This window comes from Triticum aestivum, chromosome 2A, assembly GCF_018294505.1.
Source record: "Triticum aestivum cultivar Chinese Spring chromosome 2A, IWGSC CS RefSeq v2.1, whole genome shotgun sequence".
Classification (NCBI taxonomy): domain Eukaryota; kingdom Viridiplantae; phylum Streptophyta; class Magnoliopsida; order Poales; family Poaceae; genus Triticum; species Triticum aestivum.
The window spans coordinates 405,417,260-405,432,631 of NC_057797.1; positions in this window are offsets into that span (position 1 = coordinate 405,417,260).

Consider the following 15,372-nt stretch of genomic DNA (forward strand, 5'->3'; position numbering starts at 1 on the left):
ATGGACTCACTTTATCTTCCAAGCCTTCCGCTGTTATCGTATTAGATGGCCTTAAGCCATATTATTGTAATAAGTTCTCTTTTGAGACATTCGATGTAATAAGTGTGTGATTGCTACTCTGTTATAAATCCTTTGAGTATTGTGTGTGTGTGTCAGCATTACCGATCCAGGGATGACACGGAAGCACAGAGACTTGACCATCTGAGGTCGAGTTGCTACAAGATGGTATCAGAGCACACGCTGAGTGTAGGACACGACCACTAAGATAAACCATAGGTCACTCTTCTCTACTCATTTCTGACTCCTCTCCATTTTTCCACTCTTTAGGATGACGGAAATGAAGAACAAGTTTGCACAACCGGATGAAGACACACCTTTTGAACGCCACTTCAAGGAAGTCACTAGGTACCTGAATATTGGAATACCAAGCTTCATCGGGACATACAACGCCACTTTACCAGAAGAAGAGCGCTGGATGATTCAAGTACAAGTTCCAGGAAGGACATTCTCGCCAACTTCCAAGCCCATAGAGTTTTCTTTCGAAGCACCCACCTGGAGCCTTGACAAGAGTATGGCAGCTCACATTACCATGGGACGCATTGGAGAAGTCTACAACAGGGAGCTTAAAGACATCATATATCAAATATGTGGGCGCTGAGATGAGCAATGGGAAGTAATCAGCACCAAGAAGGATAGATCCATTGCATCTTACATCCAGGAGCTAAACCAGCACATTCGACGTCAGGAGAACCAGATGTGCGCAGACATGATGGAGATGAAGAAGGCGAAAACTTGGATCCTCGAGCTAGAGGAAGAGCTCAAGTTGACACGCGATGGATATGAGGAGGAAATCAAGACACTACTGGAGAAGAATGATGACTTAGTCAAGAAGATCGGAGTCTTCATGGCAGGATCAGCAACGGAAGAAGAGGAAGAAGATCCCACTTGTCCGGACAACTACATCATCATCGACGACACCGATTCCAATCCAAGTGATGATGACTACGAAGACGAAGCTGGAGCAGACATCATGGACTCTTCCACCGATCAAAATTTCTAGATGACCACCATATAATAGTAGTATTCCCCCATGTAACTAATAGTAGTTGAGCACTTTTGTGATAGTCCTAGACCGTCTGTATGCCCTTGCTTGATTGATTGAATGAATGTTTGTGTTTGCCTCATATGCATATGGGTAGTGTTTTTCCCCTAGATCTTTTTCTATTCTAATCTCTTCCATCTAAAACCCTCAGATGCCTCCGAGACGTGACCCCGGTTTTGTTTTTCCACCGGAGCTCACCCAGTTGATCCAGCAGCAGAATGCCTTGATGCAATTGCTAGTTCAGAACCAAGGAAATGCCAACAACAACAATGCCAACAACAACCCGCCGCCAGTGGACAATTTAACCCATTTCCTGAGGCTACAACCGCCGGTGTTTTCCAGTAGCACCGAGCCAATAGTTGCTGATGATTGGCTACGCCGTATTGGAAGGGAGTTAACCACCGCAGGATGCACGGAAGCCGAGAGGGTGCGCTTTGCCGCACATCAATTGGATGGCCCAGCAGCCGCATGGTGGGAGAATTACACGGCTACTTTTCCTATAGCCAATGTCACTTGGGACCAGTTCCAACAAGCTTTTCGCACGGCCCATGTCTCAACTGGAGCCATGCAGATGAAGAAGCGTGAGTTTCGCAACTTACGCCAGGGGAACCATACTGTGGCCTAGTACGTGGATGAGTTTAGCAAGTTATCACGCTATGCCCCTGATGATGTGGCCACAGATGCCGCGAAGCAGGAGAAGTTTATGGAAGGGCTGAATGATGAGATGAGTATGCAGTTGATGGTGGCAACTTTCAACAACTACCAGGAGTTGGTAGATAAGGCCCTAATGATTGAAGGAAAGCAACAGCAAATTGAGAGCCGTAAGAGGAAGTATGGACAAGGGAAATACAACTTAGGAGCTCACCAGAAGCCTCGCTTAACCCCGAACTCGGGAGGACTTTTTCATAACCATGGAGGTCATAACCATACTGGAGGAAGATCACATAATCAAAATGGTGCGAAGAACGGGAATGGGAATGGAGTCAACAATAATCAGAATCGCTCTAACCCATATACACCCGCCAAGAGGGACTTAAGCCAAGTTATTTGCTTTAAGTGCGGGAAGACAGGGCACTATGCCAATGACTGCCCTGAAGGAAGGAATGGAAATGGAAATGGGAGCGCTGGGAAGAAGCCCAATCCATTCAACAAAGGACAAGTGAACCACGTTAACGTGGAGGAAGTCGAAGAGCAGCCGGACGCGGTAATAGGTAAGTTTTTGGTTCAGTCATTTACCGCTCTTGTTCTTTTCGATACTGGTGCATCGCATTCATACATATCAAGGGGACTTGTGGAAAAGTTTAAGTTACCAACCCAAACCCTTAGGACCCCTCTTTTAGTGAGCTCGCCTGGAGCAGAGTACATGGCTAGCAGATGGTGCACCCAGATACCCCTAATCATTGGCACACATGTTTTTCTGTCTGACCTAATCATCTTGGAGTCACAAGGATTGGATGTGATATTAGGTATGGACTGGATGTCGAAGTATGGAGGAAGTATTGACTGTGCTAGCAAGTCAATCTATCTTACCACCCCGGAGGGAAAAAGATTAAGTATGTATCTAGGCATGTGCCTAGGAGGAGCCAAGTGAATACCCTCACGGGAGTTGTACAGGAGGAAGTACCTGTAGTGAAAGATTTTCTGGATGTTTTCCCAGAAGAGTTACCAGGCATGCCACCGGATAGAGACATCGAGTTCTTGATAGAGCTATTGCCAGGTACAGGGCCAATATCTAAGAGACCCTATCAGATGCCCGCAAATGATCTGGAGGAAATCAAAAAGCAGATCAAGGAGTTATTGGAGAAAGGTTACATTCGTAGAAGTTCATCACCTTGGGGAGCCCAGTACTTTTGGTGGAGAAGAAGGATAAATCCCTGAGGATGGTTGTTGATTACCGAGCTCTGATGAAGTAACGATAAAGAACAAGTATCCCTTACCGATGATTAATGATCTGTTTGATCAGTTGCAAGGATCTAAGGTGTTTTCGAAGATTGTTCTACGATCAGGATACCATCAGTTGAAGATCCGAGAGAAGGATATACCAAAGACAGCGTTTACCACACGGTATGGATTATATGAGTATACGGTCATGTCATTTGGACTGACTAACGCCCCTACCTATTTCATGAGTATAATGAACAAGGTGTTCATGGAGTATTTGGACAAGTTTGTTGTGGTGTTTATTGATGATATTATGGTATACTCGAAGAACGAAGAGGAGCACGCGGAACACTTGCGTTTGGTTCTCGAGAAACTCAGGGAACACCAGTTATACGCCAAATTCAGCAAGTGCGAGTTTTGGTTGAAGGAAGTTGGATTTCTTGGGCATGTTATATCAGGAGAGGGTATAGCAGTAGATCCCAGTAAGGTTCAGTCAGTCACTGAATGGTTGGCACCCACTTCAGTTGGCGAGATCCGCAGTTTCCTTGGACTGGCAGGATATTATCGGAGATTCATTGAGAATTTTTCCAAGATTGCTAAGCCAATGACTGAATTGCTAAAGAAGGATACTAAGTTCAAATGGACAGAGGGTTGCGAGACAAGCTTTCAGGAGTTGAAGAAACGGTTGACTACAGCCCCAGTGCTGACATTGCCAGATATACATAAGGAGTTTCAAGTGTATTGTGACGCCTCACGCTTGGGACTTGGATGTGTGCTTATGCAGGACAGAAAAGTTGTTTCGTATGCCTCACGACAACTGAAGCCACATGAGTTGAACTATGCCACGCATGATTTGGAGTTAGCAGACGTAGTGCATGGCATTGAAGACCTGGAGACATTATCTTATTGGAAACCGTTGTGATGTGTACACGGATCATAAGAGCTTGAAGTACATTTTCACACAGAAGGAGCTGAACCTCAGACAGAGGAGATGGCTGGAACTTATAAAGGATTACGATATGAAGCTACACTATCATCCAGGAAAGGACAACGTCGTAGCAGACGCTTTGAGTCGGAAGAGTTATGCTAATATCCTTGAAAAATAAAGGATTGCCAAAGGAGTTAGCTGAGGAGATCATGGAACTTCGGTTGGAAATTGTTCCAAGAGGTTTCATTGCAACCATGGAGGTTCAGTCGACATTGTTGGACAGGATTCGAGAAGCTCAGAAGGAGGACAAAGAGATTGCTGAGATAAGTGAGAAGATGGGCGAAGGTAAAGCCAAAGGTTTTCGCGAGGATGAGCACGATACCTTGCGGTTTGAGGACCGAACTTTCGTGCCCAACAATACGGAGATCAGGAAGTTAATACTTCAGGAGGCCCATGACTCACCATACTCGATTCATCCCGGAAACACCAAGATGTATTTGGACTTGAAGGAACATTTCTGGTGGACTGGTATGAAGAAGGATATTGCCAGTCCACCAGAAATTGGAGACGGAGCCTATCTGCGAGTATCACCCTTGAGGGGAGTGAAACGTTTTGGAGTTAAGGGAAAGTTAGCCCCAAGATTTGTAGGACCGTATCGTGTTTTGGAACGGATGGGAGAAGTTGCCTACAAGCTGGAGTTACCTGAAGGATTGTCAGGAGTTCACGATGTGTTCACGTATCACAGCTGAAGAAGTGCCATGCTGAGATGGCCGATATACCGTTAAAATGATACAAGTGCCCTTGGAGGCGATTCAGCTGGATAGTAATCTGACCTATGAGAGAAGCCAATAAAGATTCTTGATTTTGACAACCGAGTCACTCGCAGCAAGGTTATCAAGTTTTGCAAAGTTCAGTGGAGCCACCATACGAGGAAGAAGCCAACCTGGGAGCGAGAAGAGGATATTCGCAAGGACCATCCGCACCTATTTTCTAGCCAACCCGAATCTCGAGGGCGAGATTCATCTTAAGGGGGGTAGGTTTGTAACATCCCAAATTTTCAATTTGGCATGTTATACATAGGTCATCCATGCATATCATATTTTATTGCATTTTCGTTTGCAATCCTCGAAATCCTAAGCAACTCAAGGACCCTCGGAGAGAGTTGGGGATTTTTCCGAATTTTCATATTTGATTTTTATCAAATAATGAAGACGAGGATTTTGATTTTGAATTATTTTTCTCTCCGGAAAATATTTCATTTTAAATAATAAATGAGGGGGAGATAATGTGACTTCTCCAAAATAATTGAAATATCGGAGGAAAAATGTTAAAATCATTATTTGGTTTTTATTTGATTTTATTTGGAATTTTATTTACCCTAGAAAAATTTGCATGTTTTGAAAAATTGCATTTTAAGGGGCCAAGAAAAGTTCATCTCGCTCTAAATATTCCATTTAGACGGAGAAAACTTGTTTTGGAATTTTTAGATTTTTATTTATTTTTCTAGGATTTTTCTAAATTCGTCGGAACGTTTAAAAAAAAGAGGACCCGTGCCCGACTGGGGCCAAGGGCCCAGCCGAGCAGGCCGGCCCAGCCGCCCGAGCGCCGCCGCCTTCCCGCGCGCGCGCGCCCCGCCGCCGCGACCCGGACTCCGCCGCCGCGCCTTGCCCCCTCCTCCAAGTCGCCGCCGCCGCCCCTTTATATACACCGCCACCCCCTCTAGCCACCACCACTGCTGCCGCCTCCCGGAGCCCGAAGCCGAGCCCCGAGCCCCGAGCCGCCCGCCGCCGAGTCGCCGCCGCCGCCCCCTTCCGTCGCCACCCCGCGCCCTTGCCGAGCCCCGCCGCTCCTCACGCCCCCGGAGTTGCCCTGCCTCCCCGGACGACCTCGCCGGAGGTAGCCGCCCACCGCCCGGTTTTTTTTAAAGAAAACCCCTTCGGTTTTTTATAGAAAAACCCTAGTTCGTTTTTTATAGATCGGTTTTATTCTCCGGTTTATTTACTTAGCGAGCGTTCGCTCGTTCGTTCATTTTAACGAACGTGTTCGTCATTTAGTTTCTGCTAACGAGCGTTCGTTCGTTATGCCGTTCGTCGTTTTTCTTTTTATTGGATTTATTTCGCGATTTTCCTGATCGCGATTTTTGATCCGATTGTTCGTACTAGTATAAACTTTTCGCTCGTTTATCAGAATCAGGCGATTCAAGCGCCTGGAGTTCATCTCGAAACCTCTTTCCGAATAATCAACTCCAAACAAGTTTTTGTCTCTGTAAAATTTGACCCTAGTTCAGATTAGCAAACGGATCTTATTTCTTTTGCCGTTTGAGTTTCATTGCTCCGTTTGGTTTGATTCTTTTTGCGAAACCGGAGTTCTTAATTTGAACTTTCTGGTCAGCCTCTTTCAGTTGAAGTTTCGTTTGTGCATCTTTGCTTGTTGCTTATGTATGTATTGTTTGCTTGCGATAAGAATTCCCGGAAGTGCGAAAGCGTGTTACTACGAGTCTCTAGGATTCACGGATCGTCAGCAAGGCAAGTAACACTTTGATCATACTCTTTTCATACCCAGTTTTATGCATTAGTTTCAACCCTCAAACATTGCATGGTTAGGATGTCATTAATTTGTGGGTTGGGAAGTAGTAGTTGAGGTAGGAACCTATTGCCCTGTTACTATCAAACCCTTGGGAGTTACTTCTACGTATTGTGTTTATTGCCATGCTATGCTCGTAGACGTGGTTTGGGTTTGAGTGTTATCCATGACAGATGTGAGATTGTTAATTAATGGTTAACTTAAGGTTGGCAACTCTAATACACATCTGGGTGGATTGAGGCACCTGGGGAACCCAGTGTTGTCTGTTTTATTTTGGAAATCCCGGGGTATCCCGTGTGATCTTCCTATGGACCGCCACCCAGGCTCAAAGGGAACTGAGTTTATTCATGCTAGAAACTTCCGTGTGCAGCCACAAGCTATTATGGGCTCTAGCATAGTTGAGTAAGTTACGTGAAGCTCTTGAAGAGGTAGATCAGCAGGTAGTGGGTTTTGTAGGTTTGGTATGAATCTACCCGGAGTAGAGAGTTAATGTTTCCGAAAGACTGTGTCTCGGTCATCCATTTCTCAAACACCATGTAATGCGAGAAATCAACGGAGGCGATCGAGTCTTGTGGGGAAAAGTGCGCAAACCTCTGCAGAGTGTACAATCTAATCATGGTTAGCCGTGTCCCCGGTTATGGACAATTCTGAGTATCTAGTACCTGAGTATTCACATGTATCTCATCACTCTTAACTAAAATTGTTGGGATGTTAATTACCTTAATTGGGATTGAGTTGGGGTTATACCTTCTCAATGATGTTTCAACCACCATGATAGTTAAATTAAAATTTATTCCTTTGTTGTAGGAAAAAATTGGCTTTTCCGCAAAAACTGTAACCACAGAGCTTTCCACCAGCCAAATATGCATGTAGTGGTAGCATTATTTCTGTTATTGCTCTATTGTGTTACATTGCCAGCATATTCCATGTGCTGACCCGTTCTCGGGCTGCAACGTATTATGTTGCATACTTTTCAGACGAGGAGTAAGGTTCGATAGGTCGTTGCCATGCAGCTCAGCTATGCCGTTGGAGTTGATGGACTCACTTTATCTTCCAAGCCTTCCGCTGTTATCGTATTAGATGGCCTTAAGCCATATTATTGTAATAAGTTCTCTTTTGAGACATTCGATGTAATAAGTGTGTGATTGCTACTCTGTTATAAATCCTTCGAGTACTGTGTGTGTCAGCATTACCGATCCAGGGATGACACGGAAGCACAGAGACTTGACCATCTGAGGTCGGGTCGCTACATTTGGGTCTAGTGTCTCTACTATTCCCAACAAGCGTTTATGTGATTTGCTAGAGTTTCCCGTGATTTTGGATGATTGGCGCTCTTAAACTTGGCATCTTTGCGGATTCCTTCTATTAAGACAGAGTCCTGATGGTAAGAATTAATGATGTTTCTTATTGGTTGCATAATAGGGAATATGGCCCGTCATTAGGATGTTTATCGTTCTTGATGTAGATTGCAATCCTTCATGTCCTATTATTCTTGGTAGACTTTCCTTAGAACGATTGGTGCAATTATTGATATGAAGGAAGGGAATATTAGATTCCAATTTCCCTTAAAGAAGGGTATGGAACACTTCCCTAGAAAGAAAATAAAATTACCATATGAATCTATCATGAGAGCCACTTATGGATTGCCTACCAAAGATGGCAATACCTAGATCTATCCTTGCTTTTATGCCTAGCTAGGGGCGTTAAACGATAGCGCTTGTTGGGAGGCAACCCAATTTTATTTTGTGTTTTTTGCTTTTTCTTCTTTCTAGGAATAAATAATCCATCTACCTTCTGTTTGGATGTGGTTTTATGTTTCAATTAGTGTTTGTGCCAAGTAGGACCTATAGGATAACCTACGATGATAGTTGATTTGATTCTGCTGAAAAACAGAAACTTTAGCGCTCACGAGATTAGCTGCCATTTTTTACTGGAGAGTGCTTTTGTGTTGATTCTTTTTGCTGCTGATCAATAAACAAATTGTCCAGGACTTCCTATTTTGGTAGAATTTTGTAGAGTTCCATAAGTTTGCGTTAGTTACAGATTACTACAGACTGTTCTGTTTCTGACAGATTCTGTTTTTCGTGTGTTGTTTGCTTATTTTGATGAATCTATGGCTAGTAAATTAGTTTATAAACCATAGAGAAGTTGGAATACAGTAGGTTTAACACCAATATAAATAAAGAATGAGTTCATTACAGTACCTTGAAGTAGTCTTTTGTTTTCTTTCTCTAACGGAGCTCACGAGATTTCTGTTGAGTTTTGTGTTGTGAAGTTTTCAAGTGTTGGGTGAATTCTTTTGATGGATTATGGAACAAGGAGTGGCAAGATCCTAAGCTTGGGGATGCCCATGCACTCCCAAGATAATCCAAGGACACCAAAAAGTCAAAGCTTGGGGATGCCCCGGAAGGCATCCCCTCTTTCGTCACTTCCATCGGTAATTTACTTGGAGCTATATTTTTATTCACCAACATGATATGTGTTTTGCTTGGAGCGTCTTGTATTATTTGTGTCTTTGCTTGTTAGTTTACCACAATCATCCTTGCGGTACACACCTTTTGAGAGAGCCATACATGAATTGAAATTTGTTAGAATACTATATGTGCTTCACTTATATCTTTCGAGCTTGATAGTTTGCTCATAGTGCTTCACTTATATCTTTTTGAGCATGATAATTTTTGCTCTAGTGCTTCACTTAGATCTTTTTGAGCATGGTGGTGGATTTGTTTTAAAGAAACTTGATTTCTCATGCTTCACTTAGATTATTTTGAGAGTCTTTAATAGCATGGTAATTTGCTTAATGTTAATATACTTGGTATTCAAGATATGTGAAACTTTCTTTTGAGTGCGTTGAATACTAAGATAAGTTTGATGCTTGATAATTGTTTTGAGATATGGAGGTGATAATATGATAGTCGTGCTAGTTGGGTGATTATGAATTTGAAAAATGCTTGTGTTGAAGTTAGCAAATCCCGTAGCATGCACGTATGGTTAAAGTTGTGTAACAAATTTGAAGCATGAAGTGTACCTGGCTTGTGCATCCTTATGAGTGGTGGTCGGGGACGAGCGATGGTCTTTTCCTACCAATCTATCCCCCTAGGAGCATGCGCATAGTACTTGATTTTTTATGACTTCTAAATTTTTTCAATAAGTATATGAGTTCTTTTGACAAATGTTGAGTCCATGGATTATACGCACTCTCACCTTTTCACCTTTGCTAGCCTCTTCGGTACCGTGCCTTGCCCTTTCTCGCCTTGAGAGTTGGTGCAAACTTCGCAGGTGCATCCAAACCCCGTGATACGATACGCTCTGTCACACATAAACCTCCTTTTATCTTCCTCAAAACAGCCACCATACCTATCTATCATGGCATTTCCATAGCCATTCCGAGATATATTGCCATGCAACTTCCACCATCATCATCGTGACATGCATTACTTTTGTCATATTGCCATTGCATGATCTTGTAGTTGACATCGTATTTGCGGCAAAGCCACCATGCATTATTTTCCATACATGTCACTCTTGATTCATTGCACCATCCCGGTACACCACCGAAGGCATTCATATAGAGTCATATCTTGTTCTAAGTTTCGAGTTGTAATCCTTATGTTGTAATCAATAGAAGTGTGATGATCATCATTATTAGAGCATTGCCCAAATAAAAAAAGAAAAAACAGAAAGGCCAAAAGAAAAAAAGAAATGCCCATATATATATATATATATATATATATATATATATATATATAAGGGGCAATGCTACTATCTCTTTTTCCACACTTGTGCTTCAAAGTAGCACCTTCTTCTTCATGTAGGGAGTCTCATATTTTGTGCTTCAAAGTAGCACCATGTTTTTCATATAGTGAGTCTCATAAGTTGTCTTGTTTATACTAGTGGGAATTTTTCATTATAGAACTTGGCTTGTATATTCCTACGATGGGCTTCCTCAAAATGCCCTAGGTCTTCATGAGCAAGCAAGTTGGATGCACACCCACTAGTTTTCTTTTGTTGAGCATTCATAGCTCTAGTGCATCCGTTGCATGGCAATCCCTACTCCTTGCATTAACATCAATCGATGGGCATCTCCATAGCTCATTGATTAGCCTTGTTGATATGAGACTTTCTCCTTTTTTGTCTTCTCCACACAATCCCCATCATCATATTCTATTCCACCCATAGTGCTATATCCATGGCTCACGCTCATGTATTGCGTGAAGGTTGAAAAAGTTTGAGATTGTTTAAGTATGAAACAATTGCTTGGCTTGTTATCGGGGGTATAGAAGTTGGGAACATCTTTGTGTGACAAAAATGAAGCATAGCCTAACTATATGATTTTGTAGGGATGAACTTTCTTTGGCCATGTTATTTTGAGAAGACATGATTGCTTTGATTAGTATGCTTGAAGTATTATTATTTTTGTGTCAATATGAACTTTTGTCTTGAATCTTTCGGATCTGAATATTCATATCACAATTAAGAAGATTTACATTGAAATTATGCCAAAGTATCACTCCGCATCAAAAATTCTTTTTTATCATTTACCTACTCGAGGACAAGCAGGAATTAAGCTTGGGGATGCTTGATACGTCTCCAACGTATCTATAATTTTTTATTGCTCCATGCTACTTCATCTACTGTTTTGGACTATAATGGGCTTTATTTTCCACTTTTATATTATTTTTGGGACTAACCTATTAACCGGAGGCCCAACCCAGAATTGCTGTTTTTTTGCCTTTTTCAGTATTTCGAAGAAACAGAATATCAAACGTAGTCCAAACGGAATGAAACCTTCAGGAACGTGATTTACTCATCAGATAAGACCCAGGAGACTTGGACCCTCCATCAAGAAAGCCACGAGGTGGTCACGAGGGTGGAGGGCGCGCCCTCCCCCTGGGTGCACCCCCTGCCTCGTGGGCCCGCCGAAGCTCCACCGACATACTCCTTCCTCCTATATATACCTACGTATGCCCGTACGATCAGAACAGGAGCCAAAAACCTAATTCCACTACCGCAACCTTCTGTATCCACGAGATCCCATCTTGGGGCCTGTTCCAGAGCTCCGCCGGAGGGGGCATCCACCATGGAGGGCTTCTGCATCATCACCATAGCCCCTCCGATGAAGTGTGAGTAGTTTACTTCAGACCTTCGGGTCCATAGCTAGTAGTTAGATGGCTTTTTCTCTCTTTTTGGATCTCAATACAATGTTCTCCCCCTCTCTTGTGGAGATCTATTCGATGTAATCTTCTTTTTGCGGTGTGTTTGTTGAGACCGATGAATTGTGGGTTTATGATCTCGTATTATCTATGGAAAATATTTGATTCTTCTCTGAATTCTTTTATGTATGATTGAGTTATCTTTGCAAGTCTCTTCGAATTATCCGTTTGGTTTGGCCAACTAGATTGGTAGTTCTTGCAATGGGAGAAGTGCATGGCTTTGGGTTCATTCTTGCGGTGTCCTTACTCAGTGACAGAAAGAGTTGCAAGGCACGTATTGTATTGTTGCCATCGAGGATAACAAGATGGGGTGTTTATCATATTGCATTAATTTATCCCTCTACATCATGTCATCTTGCTTAAAGCGTTACTCTGTTTTTAACTTAATACTCTAGATGCATGCTGGATAGCGGTCGATGAGTGGAGTAATAGTAGTAGATGCAGAATCGTTTCGATCTACTTGTCACGGACGTGATGCCTATATACATGATCATTGCCTCTCATAACTATGCTCAATTCTGTCAATTGCTCAACAGTAATTTGTTCACCCACCGTAGAATACTTATGCTCTTGAGAGAAGCCACTAGTGAAACCTATGGCCCCCGGGTCTATTCTCATCATATCAATCTATATCACTTTATTTACTTGCTTTGTTTTTAATTTGCCTTTACTTTTTACTTTGCATCTATCTATCAAAAATACCAAAAATATTATCTCTATCAGATCTCACTCTCTTAAGTGACCGTGAAGGGATTGACAACCCCTAAGCGTTGGTTGCGAGTTGCTATCATGTTGTGCAGGTACGAGGGACTTGCGCATGACCTCCTACTGGATTGATACCTTGGTTCTCAAAAACTGAGGGAAATACTTACGCTACTGTGCTGCATCATCGTCTCCTCTTCGGGGAAAACCAACGCAAGCTCAAGACGTAGCACCGACGTGTGGGACTGCCAACACCTGGGTCCACCAGCCATGCACTAAATTACTTCGTAGTAGAGTGAAGGTAGACTACCCCGATCGAAGCGCCGCAGTATTGCCCAATGAGCCGTCAAATCACAAAACCCCCTCCTTTCCAGCTGTAAGTTGGACAGACGAAGCAACCATCATTTCACTCTTCTCTCTCAGCTTCCTCTCTTGAAGAAAACCCCCACTCGCTTCGCTTCTCCCTCATCTCGTTCCTCCTTTCACTCTTCTTTCTCAGCTTCCTCTCTAGGATGGACGCTGGAGCACCGGCCGACGTGATGTCTATGGCTCTGGCCAAAACCGTCGAGGCTGATGGTACGAAGAAGGGCAAGCACCCCGCCGAGACTACCACAGACAAGCTCAAAGCCATCGCCGTGTCCAAGCCCCCCTCTCCGGGATCCCTCATTAAGCAAGTCCAGGTAATGTCTCTTGTTGATGATCCTTTTCTCGATCTTGATCGTGTTTTTTCATCTAACACACAGTACTAGTACTGGTAGTACAACTTTCTGGGTGATCTTGCATGTGATTTTAGTGTGCCAAATGACGGTTCTAAATTCCTCTTTTGACCAAAACATGCGAGAGCTTGACACTGATTTCTTATAGATTACTTTCAACTACTCCCTCTGTCCCAAATTTCTTGTCTTAGATTTGTCTAGATACAGATGTATCTAATACTAAAATGTGACTTGATACATCCGTATCTAGACAAATCTAAGACAAGAATTTTGGGACGGAGGGAGTACTTTATGAACATCAATGCTACATTTTAAGAGGGTATATTTGCCTCAGTAACTTGTGTTATGGATATTGCATGTAATCCCTCTGCTCTCATGCCTTTGAAGACATGTTCTAGTGTCTTTGTTCACTCATTTCTGTGCGTATATGTAGTCATATATGGAGTATAATATCGAAAATCATCTTATATTTCTGAACGGAGGTAGTAATAAAATATGGTTTCTGTTTGAACTAGAACCAGGTCCGCGGTGGAGATGAAGTTCTCAAAGTCATGCCGTGTGAACTGGAAGACATAGTGATGAGTTGTACTGCTGAACTATCCAGCTGCTGGCCAACCAAAAAAATGACAGAGGGAGTGGTCTGACTTGTGGGCCTGTTTAGTTGACGCGTATGCAAGATTTTTTTAGTTATTATATACGTCAACAAACGATTCTAGCAGACGTAACCGTTGGATGTCAATCCAACGGCTTTCGTGTTTCTTCAATCTCTGATCTTCTTGCTCCAGCCGCCAAAGCAGCGCCGGCGGGACCGCCTGCTCCCGCTTCCCGTGGACGGCTGTGCTGCCGTGCAGGCCTCAGCACCTCCTACTACTCCCACTGATGGCCAGGGCATCCCTCTACTCACCCACACCCCCTATTATTCTGCGGCGACGGCAGCCTCACACCGCAACCGAACCGGTGAACCCTCATACTCCTGTCCACGCGGGCTTCCACTGCCGCGTCTTCCCCGGCTCCGCATCGTCCCCTTCCTAGGCCTCGCCGTCGTCCACCGCCGTGGTGCTCTCGGTGCGCCGTGGTCAATGTGGTCAACGACCGACTTCCATTGGAAGAGTACTATACATGGAGAGGCTGACAGCTGGGTCCACGGCAGCCGCAAGGAAGTGCCTCCTTATTACGCGGAAAATAATTATTCCTCCACCTGACAGCAGGGACCCATCGGACGGGCCACCAGTATTTCACGAAAAAAACATTTCCCCCTGACTACTGGGGCCCACCGGACGTGCCACCGTATTTCGCGAAAAAAACGTCCCCCCGCTATCAGCTCGTACCCACCGGAAGTGCCTCCTTATTACGCACAAAAAAATGAATACCACCCTGCTAGCTGGGACCCACCTTGGTGGGAGGCTGACTTGTGAGCCTACTAAGTTGACTGGGACAGAGGCCTTTGTTAACTTTAGTCAATATATGAACGATTCTAGCTCCAATGATCGTACGATGTCCATCCAACGGCCGTAGTGCTTCTTCAACCTCTGGTCTTCTTGCTCCAGCCGCCCAAAGCAGCGCCGGTCATGCCGCCTGCTCCTGCTGCCCGTGGCCGGCTGTGATGCCGCGGAGGCCTCACCGCCCCCTACTACTCCCACGGCTGGCCAGGCCATCCCTCTACGCACCCACACCCCCTGTTATTCTGCGGCGATGGCAGCCTCACACCGCAGCCGAACGAGTGATCCCTCATACTCCTCTATGCATGGGCATCCACTGCCGCGTCTTCCCCGGCTCCGCGTCGTCCCCTTCCTAGCCTCGCCGTCGTCCACCGCCCTGGTGCTCTTGGCGCAGCATGGTCAATGTGGTCAAGGAACGGCTTCCATCGGACGTGGACTCTACGTGGAGAGGCTGACAGCTGGGTCCACGGCAGCCGCAAGGAAGTGCCTCCTTATTACGCACAAAATAATTATTCCTCCACCTGACAGTGGGGACCCACCAGAATGGCCACCGTATTTTGCGAAAAAAATGATTCGCCCCCTGACTGCTGGGACCCACCAGCTACATCTTCGCACGCAAGGAAGTGCGTCCGAAAAAATACGATTCACCCCCTAACTGCTGGGACCCACCAGCTACATCTTCGCATGCAAGGAAGTGCGTCTGGGCAAAAAAACGATTCACCCCCGTGACTGCTGGGACCCACCAGCTACATCTTCGCACGCAAGGAAGTGCGTCCGAAAAAAAACGATTCACCCCCCTGACTGGTGG